The sequence below is a fragment of the Triturus cristatus genome, chromosome 6 (genome assembly GCF_964204655.1).
Source record: "Triturus cristatus chromosome 6, aTriCri1.1, whole genome shotgun sequence".
NCBI classification, from domain to species: Eukaryota; Metazoa; Chordata; class Amphibia; order Caudata; family Salamandridae; genus Triturus; species Triturus cristatus.
The window spans coordinates 1,908,564,281-1,908,573,247 of record NC_140589.1 but is presented as its reverse complement, the minus strand read 5'-3'; the positions used below and the strand labels follow the sequence as shown (position 1 = coordinate 1,908,573,247).

The following is an 8,967-nucleotide window of genomic DNA, read 5'->3' as shown; positions in this document are numbered from 1 at the left end:
GATGAGATGGTTCGAACTCAGGAATAAGATCGAGCAGAGACTAAGAGCACACGGGTCCACCTTGCCCCACCTGTTGGTGATACACCTGGGCGGTAACGACCTTGTTACCCTAGGGAGACGATTGCTGTTATTAGCCATGAAAAGAGACTTAGGGGAAATCTGCAAACGTCTGGGCGAGTGTGAGATCGTGTGGTCTGAGATCATCCCCCGCAGGTCTTGGCGGGGAGCTAAATCCTTGGAAGCGGTGGAGCACTCTAGGAGGCGCATTAATGGAGCAATGCGTAAGTTCACAGCCCAAAGGGGTTTGGGCTTTATTCGCCATGAGATGATTCGGGGGAATGTGAAGGGGTACTTCGACTTGGATGGAGTACACCTCTCCCAAATAGGCATGGACCTGTTTTTATTGGATTTAAGCGAAGCATTGGTGAATAGAGGGTGCAGGTAAAGAGCTAGGTTGGTGGGAGGCCCTGGCTGCGACGGTTAGCCGCCTCCAGGGCTGTGGCGGAGTTACAGGGCGATCTGGAAGCAGGCCGGTACAAAGGGTACCTCTGCGCGGCACCACGTGGTGCCTGAGCCAAAACGAGGAGCCTCCAGAGAGGTCCCGGAAGCCGGTCGGCGCCCCGCTAGGCCTGCGGGCGGTTGCGGGCCTGAACAACCGGGGGCTTGCTATGCGACGCTCCGCCCCGAGAGGGGGGGTGTGAGTAGAATTTCAACGGCACGTGATCGAAAAAAGAATCACTTGGGGGGCAGCACTTGCGGGTCGTTCCCGTGCTGCCCGGCTCATCAGGCGGGGCAGGTGAAGTAGATGGCCGCCTGCCCTTGGATCGCCCGTAAGATAACCCACCTATTACATATCCTGGAATTATGTAATAAATCCTGCAGCATTTGTTACCCATTTACAACTGTTTCTTGTGTCTTCTTTGGGTAACCTAAATTTGGGGGAGGGGGGTAAGCGGGGTGCCCCTGGGGGTACTATGCCGCTGACCGCGGCCCCCGCAGGGGGCCACTCGGCGGTCGGCGCCTTAGTGGCCCCGGGGCCCCGGTCACCCCTCCCCATTCCCTCCTTCGGGGGGGGGGGCGGGGGCAGGGATCCTGATTGTGCCCCCCTCCGTGTCGGGGGCCGGAAGTGACGCGCAAGGCGCGTCACTTCCGGGCCCAGGTGTGAGGGGAAGGCTATTTAGCCTTCCCCCACCCTCACTGGCGACCTCTTTGTCGCCCACCTCGCCTTTTTACCCTCCCTACCGCTTACCCGGCGTGGTGTGGTGGGGTGGGGTTTTTGGCTGAACGTTTTAATGTTTTATTTTTCGTTGCAGGCGGAGTTGGAGGGCGATCTGGAAGCAGGCCGGTACAAAGGGTACCTCTGCGCGGCACCACGTGGTGCCTGAGCCAAAACGAGGAGCCTCCAGAGAGGTCCCGGAAGCCGGTCGGCGCCCCGCTAGGCCTGCGGGCGGTTGTGGGCCTGAACAACCGGGGGCTTGCTATGCGACGCTCCGCCCCGAGAGGGGGGGTGTGAGTAGAATTTCAACGGCACGTGATCGAAAAAAGAATCACTTGGGGGGCAGCACTTGCGGGTCGTTCCCGTGCTGCCCGGCTCATCAGGCGGGGCAGGTGAAGTAGATGGCCGCCTGCCCTTGGATCGCCCGTAAGATAACCCACCTATTACATATCCTGGAATTATGTAATAAATCCTGCAGCATTTGTTACCCATTTACAACTGTTTCTTGTGTCTTCTTTGGGTAACCTAAATTTGGGGGAGGGGGGTAAGCGGGGTGCCCCTGGGGGTACTATGGGCAAATCACTTAATCTCCCTGTGCCAAAAACAAATGAATGTATCCATCTGTAACGAAACTGGTGCTCATGTAAAGCGCTATGACACCTGATATCTTCGGGTCGAGTTCGAGCTATATTTTAAAAAAGCATTAAAAAAACTCTACAAAATAATTTTTTTTAAGTTGACGCAAACACTCCATGGAAGCAAGACGTCGACGCGTCCCACCCTCGGGGAAGTCCGAGTCCGCCATGAGCCGTGCATGTCAACCCCACTCCACCAAGCGCGCAGTGCCACAGCGTCAACCTCTAAGTGCTACAAAAGTAACAAAACCCCAACTTCTAGCACTACATTGAGACTGTTTCCACACACACACTAAGAAAGGCGGCAGAAGAAGGGATGCAGGGGCTGGGAGGGGCCTTTCCCACGGGCCCGCGGATGGAGACTCAGCCCCACAGGTGGGGTGACCAGGTGCCCCGGATTTGCCCGGACAGTCCCGCCTTTTAACCAGCTGTCCTGGCAGATTTGCCCTGAGCTTTATAAGGGGTCGACTGAAACCAGTGAGAAGTGAGATTGTGTGTTCTAAAGTTGTGCTAGTTAGCAGCTGTTAAAAGGAAGCAATTTAATGAACAGGTTTGCTGCTGGTTTTAGAAATGTCATTTTATTTATTTTCTTAGCTTCTTCCGGGTTCCAGTGCTCATCAGAGTTGTCATTCTGCGCAGCATTTTTGATGTAAATGGTAGTCCTTCTTCTATTTTTGCAAATGGTCCCGGTTTTTGGTTCTCAAGATCCGGGCACCCTACCCACAGGGCTTCCCTGGTGGGGGAGCACCAGTCCTCGAGCTGGCTCAGTCCAGGTGCGCTGATGCATCGCTGCCCATGCGGGGGGTAGGGGGGGGCATGGAATCTTTCATACCTCCCCCCGCACCTCCTCCATCCCTAGCCCTCCAACCCCTCTGTAGAAGAGGGGCCCCGTTCAGAGACATCCCCGGGCGCCGAACCAAGGGGCATAACAGACAGTCATCAACATCAATTATCCGTCAAGTGGGGGTGACTAGAGGGTGTTTTGGGACTGCCCCCCCCCCTGACCACTCCCCCTGGATGACGCATTTCTAACGTCACTGGCAATGGCGGGGCGACCACAGAAGTCCTGATTGCCAGACTCCGGCAGGCGAGTTATTTTTTCACCTCGAAGTGCTGTCTGAAGTGAGCGCGCCGTGTGATCTGCTGCAGGTGAGTTGTGGGGTGGCAGACACAGACAGGCGAGTTATTTTCACCCGGCATTGCTGTGTAAGGTGAGCGCGCCGTGTGATCTGCTGCAGGTGAGTTGTGGGTGGCAGACACACACCCTCGGATTATTTTGATCCGATGGTGCTGTGTGAGGTGAGCGCGCCGTGTGAGCTGATGCAGGTGGGTTGTGGTGCTGGGTGAGGTGAGCGCGCCGTGTGATCTGCTGCAGGTGAGTTGTGGGTGGCAGACACTGACACTCGCATTACTTTCACCCGGATGTGCTGCGCTTGTACTTCGTGCAGTTTTCAGCTGCGTGTTCCAAGCCGAAGTGTAATGTTTTAATTTATAGATGTGGGCACTGGGTTACCACTGCCCCCCCTTTCACAGGCGAGCCAGGGGTCGTGGTCTTAGTTCATTCTTCGGACTCTCTTGCATTCAACCTGACCGTGTGACCCCTGCTGCTGACCTCTGCATACAGCTGATGCCCCGCCCCGTGCCACATGTGTGGATTCTGCACTCAATACGTCCTCGTGTCAGAGCGCTCCTTTCATTGTGCCAGTCCGCTTTCCTTCCAGTGAGCGGCATCACGTCCTATTCACGCCCCCCCCGCCCCCCATCGTTGCTCTGTAATGAGAGCACCCCCCTCCCCCTTCATTGGTCTGGCATGAGACCACGCCCCCCCCCTTCATTGGTCTGGCATGAGACCACGCACCCCCCTCTTCATTGGTCTGGCATGACAGCATGCCCCCTCCTCTTCATTGGTCTGGCTTGAGAGCACGCCCCCCCCCCCTTCATTGGTCTGGCATGAGAGCACGCACCCCCCTCTTCTTTGGTCTGGCATGACAGCATGCCCCCCCTCTTCATGGGTCTGGCATGAGAGCACGCCCCGCCTCTTCATTGGTCTGGCATGAGAGCACGCCCCCGCCTCTTCATTGGTCTGGCATGAGAGCACGCCCCCCCTCTTCATTGGTCTGGCATGAGAGCACGCCCCCCCTCTTCATTGGTCTGGCATGAGCGCACGCCCCCCCCTTCATTGGTCTGGCATGAGGGCACAAGTGACGTATGCATCCATGGGCACTGAGTGTATAAAGTATACCAGCTGTGCCCGCAAGCATGGCAGTGCCACCCCTTCTATCACCCTTCCACCCCCATCATGGAGTACTTTCATATCAATGTATGAGGGACTCTTTCACACTTAAAAAGTGCCCCCGCTAACACAAAAGGAGTTTGAGGGGCCCGTTCCCAGGCAGGCTTTACAAGCCAGGGTCTGTGCAGATTTTGGGGCCTTCGAGTCTGATTGCTGTGCTGAGGAGGGGGCGGTTTTAGTTGGTTGTTAATCTCTAGGGGCACTTGTTCCAAGTCTTACATGCTCGCACACACACATTATTTGCTGCTCTTGTGTCTTTGGCACAATTGTGCTCCATTTGTTAGTGTTGTGTCTTATTTCCACGCTCACTTGCCTCCATTCCCCTCCACCTCTGAGGCTCTCCTTGGCCCTTTGTCCATCACCTTTGTCCCTGCATGTGGGGCATGAGTTCAATCCTTGTGCCTCTCACTTAGTGACAGGTTTCTAGAGTGACCCCCAACATTTGGCTGTATATCTGTGGCTGCCCCCTTCCTGCATTGCAATCCTTCCTGGCACTGCCAGTGTCACACACTTTGTCTCTTTGTTTCAGTCTTATTCTCAGGGCTCAATTCTTACCCTTTGACTTCTGTGGCCCCCGCTGAATCACTGCTGAAAACCGGGGACCCCAACCAAAGCTATTTCTATGCTTTGAACCTCAAAACTATGTGCAAACTACAGAGAGAAATATAGAAAAAAACAATGCAAAATTATGAAATGTTTGACTTAATAAACACACCAAAAATATATAAAAATCACATTTTAATGGGAAGGTTGGAACTTTTCAAAATCTGATTTTATTTCTAAAAGACAAAGCTATATGCTGGACTAGCAGACCACTTTGTTTTCTTACTCATGCTGCATGTTGTCCTTTTGTTGACGCATACCAGTGCTTCACTTGAGACCACCCATGCCAGCAGGATTCTGCTTGCTGTCCTTGTGCTGCTCCCACTAATCAGGCTAAGGAGACAACTTACATTTTAGCCTCCCATTTCATGTTCCCTCACATTTGCACAGAGTTGTATGTTTTTCAATTTTACAATGTTTCTAATATTATTTCATTTCTTACCTGTCAAGGCTCCCATAAATTGTTGTTTAAGGCCCCAGATTAAGACCCGTAGCTCCATGCCTTTGTGTTAAAGGAATAGGCTTTGCGTCAGTGTTTATATCACATCGCTTGTGTTGATTTGCTGTCTTGTTTTTCAGCCTGCATCGTCAGCACTGTGTCTTTGTTTGCTGATCCTTGCGCTCTTGTCGCGGTCTATTCCATATCTACGGTGGTGATGCACTGAGTGTCTGTCTTAATGTTGCTAGTTTAGCTGTGTCATTGCCCTTGTAGTTGTAGGTCTATGTTGCAGCAACCCTTTTCTCTGCCTCTGTTACCTTTGGTGTTGTCCATGTCCCTGACCCTCTGGTGCAGGCTTTGGCATTCTAAACACGTTCTCAAAAGTCGACCATGGTATGCTTCCTACCTCTCAATGCAGTTATTATGCTATGAATGACCCCTAAGCTCTCCACTTTATTAGGTGTAGTTTGACAGCGCAGCTGTCACTAAATCTTGTGTGATCAACAGAAAACAAGCTTCAGAGTACTCTTGAGAGATCGACCTTGGCTCCACCTGCTTTTCGATAACTGAGTACAGCATCGAATTTGGCAAATGTGTGGTTTCACCGAAAAAGAGCGCTTGTGTTGCACTTTCTTGGACATGTAGGGAGTCTCAGTCACAATTGTGTACTGCTAACTCCTCGTCGCTGTTGTGACCATATGGGAATTTTGTACTGAGTTCAATAATGTAATGGAATTCAAGGAGCTGCAGTTGTTTCTCATGATCCCCCTCCTCTCAACTTTTTTACAACTCGGTCTATGCCAGTATATTTCAAATGGGTATTTTCCCTATTGTGCTTCAGATGAAAATGTCCGGCCACGAGGTAACTCGAGTCGTTGTGCCGGAATGAATTGAATGGGCCGGGTTACAAAGATGTCGAAATGCAGCCAGTATTATCTCTTCTATGTCTATGCCGGGTACCTATAATAGTGCAAATTAGGCATTCCATTAAATCCTCTCTTTGGGGAAAGATAAAGTTTAAAGTAAAGAAGTAAATAAAATATAGATATTGTTTCAAAATGAAATTGAAATTACAACTTCTTTGTTCATGAACTTTACCCTTTGTCTGCACAATGGGAGCTTGTTTGCCAACTTGACAAAGGCTACGGCAATAGCCGAAATACGTAGTCTTTGAACAAACTGGATTCTAATGAGTTGGTGTGCCGTTGTGTTCTACTCCTGGTGGAAGGGACGTTTCATGTCAAGGGTATTGTAGACTGGTCCAAGCTGTCGCTGGCACCGGCTCTCTCTGTCTCGTGTCTCTGTCTCGTGTCTCTGTCTCGTGTCTCTGTCTCGTGTCTCTGTCTCGTGTCTCTGTCTCGTGTCTCTGTCTCGTGTCTCTGTCTCGTGTCTCTGGTCTCGTGTCTCTGGTCTCGTGTCTCTGGTCTCGTGTGTCTGTGTCTCGTGTCTCTGGTCTCGTGTCTCTGGTCTCGTGTCTCTGGTCTCGTGTCTCTGGTCTCGTGTCTCTGGTCTCGTGTCTCTGGTCTCGTGTCTCTGGTCTCGTGTCTCTGGTCTCGTGTCTCTGGTCTCGTGTCTCTGGTCTCGTGTCTCTGGTCTCGTGTCTCTGGTCTCGTGTCTCTGGTCTCGTGTCTCTGGTCTCGTGTCTCTGGTCTCGTGTCTCTGGTCTCGTGTCTCGTGTCTCTGTGTCTCTGTCTCTCTCTCTGTCTCTGTCTCTGTCTCTGTCTCTGTCTCTGTCTTTCTCTCTGTCTGTCTTTCTCTCTGTCTCTCTGTCTTTCTCTCTCTCTCTCTCTCTCCATTTAATAGTTGGGTCAGAGTAAGCTTCCATATGAAGAGTATTTTTTATTTATTTTTAAATTAGTTTTAATAGTGCAGTTGGATGAATCTGCACAAAAAGAACTAACATCCACCTCACCCATCAGGGCCACAAAACATCAATATCCCATGTTAATTCAAGTGATAACATCTGGATATATGGTTTGTTTTAATATTAGCAAGGTATTGATGGACAATTCAAATAACCTGAAGATAATTCCTGAATATCCACCAGATTGTTCCAACTGTGACACTGGTGGTGCGGGCGTTGGCCCCATATTATATTCCACTATCCTAGGTTAAATCTCCTCTGGAATACAGTTTTTGAATACTGTGTAAACAAATTGAATATTAAATGACCACAAGATCCCAGCATGGTTTTACTTGTATATTTATCCTCATTGGGATTATCAGGTGTGTTTTGTAAATTAATACCTGTTTCTATGCTCATTGCTGGATCATTAATATTACAAAAAAGAACAACTAAATTAATTCAGACTTTTTTGGAATGCCTGGTCACAATGTATTCAGTAAAACAGTGAACACTGTATGTGGCCCAAGCGGGAGCCATGCAAATCATTTTCAAGCTGTAAAAAATGTTGCTTAGACTATTGTATTAAAATCTAGAAGATACATTGAAAAATAGATTATCTTTAATTGATTATCAAAACACATCCTTACAAGGAACAGATTAATTAAATCATCAAAAAGAACTCCACAACCAATAACACCCAAATAGTCCATTCATTAAAAACCAGGCCTAGTAGCAGCATGAGGGTCTTCAACAAACCGGAGAAAGTGTCTTTAGCATTCTTCTGCCAAGCCACTGTGAACAATAAAAATGTTTCGGTGGTCATCCACCAATTATCCGCCAATCTTTATCAGGACCAAAAGTAAATAAACATCTTAGATAATGCTTCTCATAATTAGGAATCACTAGGGCAGAGGTCTTTAAACTTTTTTACTCTGATCTAAGCAAAATGTTTTGAGGCCGGGCCTCCCTCCAAAACTTAATGGCAGTATTGGGGGAGTGGGAGGGACATGGCTGTGTGCAGGGAGTGGTGCATATGAGAGGATTTCAGGAATAGTTTTTCTATAGCTTGTGAACCGCACTATATATGAGACCTATAAAACAGCTAATGCATCAAACAAAAACAGATATGCCAAACAAACTGCTCCCCATAATTGGGGTGCTGTGAGCCCCTCACACTCTGACCCCAATGCAACTATACCTGCTGCACTAATGATAACTGCTGTCCTGAGTAGCAGGCTATCTCCTCTGCATCTTTTACCTCTTCCCCACCATGACGGATCTTCACCTCGGTCCTAATGCTAGAAAGGAAAATAAGCTTTGATGCCCCCTTTTTAACGGTAGACAGTCATAACTGAGATGCAGTGGGCCACTCAGATCCCTCGGCCCCAGTCCTGCCGGGTCTGCTCCTTAATGATAACCAGCAGTAGCCACTTACACACTTGGCAGCCGTACGAGCTTCACTAATGAATGTCCCTTTAAAACAAAAAAGGCTTATATTGTCCCCTTCTGTGGGGCATCTCTCTAAAGAAGCAGCCTCTGGCCATTTGTAAACACAAATATGAGTCCGCATACAGTGCTCCCTATTCTGGGCCTACTCTTTGACAATATCTATGAATCTCGCTCCTTTCCTCTGTCTCTTGGACCATTACTGTGAGGCCCCAGGGATCGAGAGGATTAGGGCGCTAGATCTGAATGCAACCCTTCTGGCCTGCTACCTGCCACCCCATGGACTCAGCTTTCACAATGCCCCTGAATGGTTAATACTGACTTTGAGATGCCTCTGCCTGAAATCGAAGGGTGTGGCGGTAGTGCAGAAAGTTAGAAAAGAAACCAGCCTTCTTACCAGCCATTAATTGATTGAGTCACTTAAAGCCAGGACCACTGGAATTATGAGTTTCTGCTGCAACAGCGTTTTCCACATAATTATCATTTTAC

The 8,967-nt window shown here is 49.6% G+C and overlaps 1 protein-coding gene across 1 annotated transcript in view; it reads left to right on the top strand.

The window, feature by feature from the left end:
• The first annotated feature begins 2,545 nt into the window (after nt 1-2,545).
• The window catches only part of LOC146822415 (uncharacterized), a 30,498-nt gene continuing 24,076 nt past the window's right edge, over nt 2,546-8,967 (top strand). The window contains exon 1 of the mRNA XM_085613498.1: nt 2,546-3,000. The gene's annotated coding sequence lies outside the window, so the exon portion shown is untranslated. The remainder of the gene's footprint in view (nt 3,001-8,967) is intronic.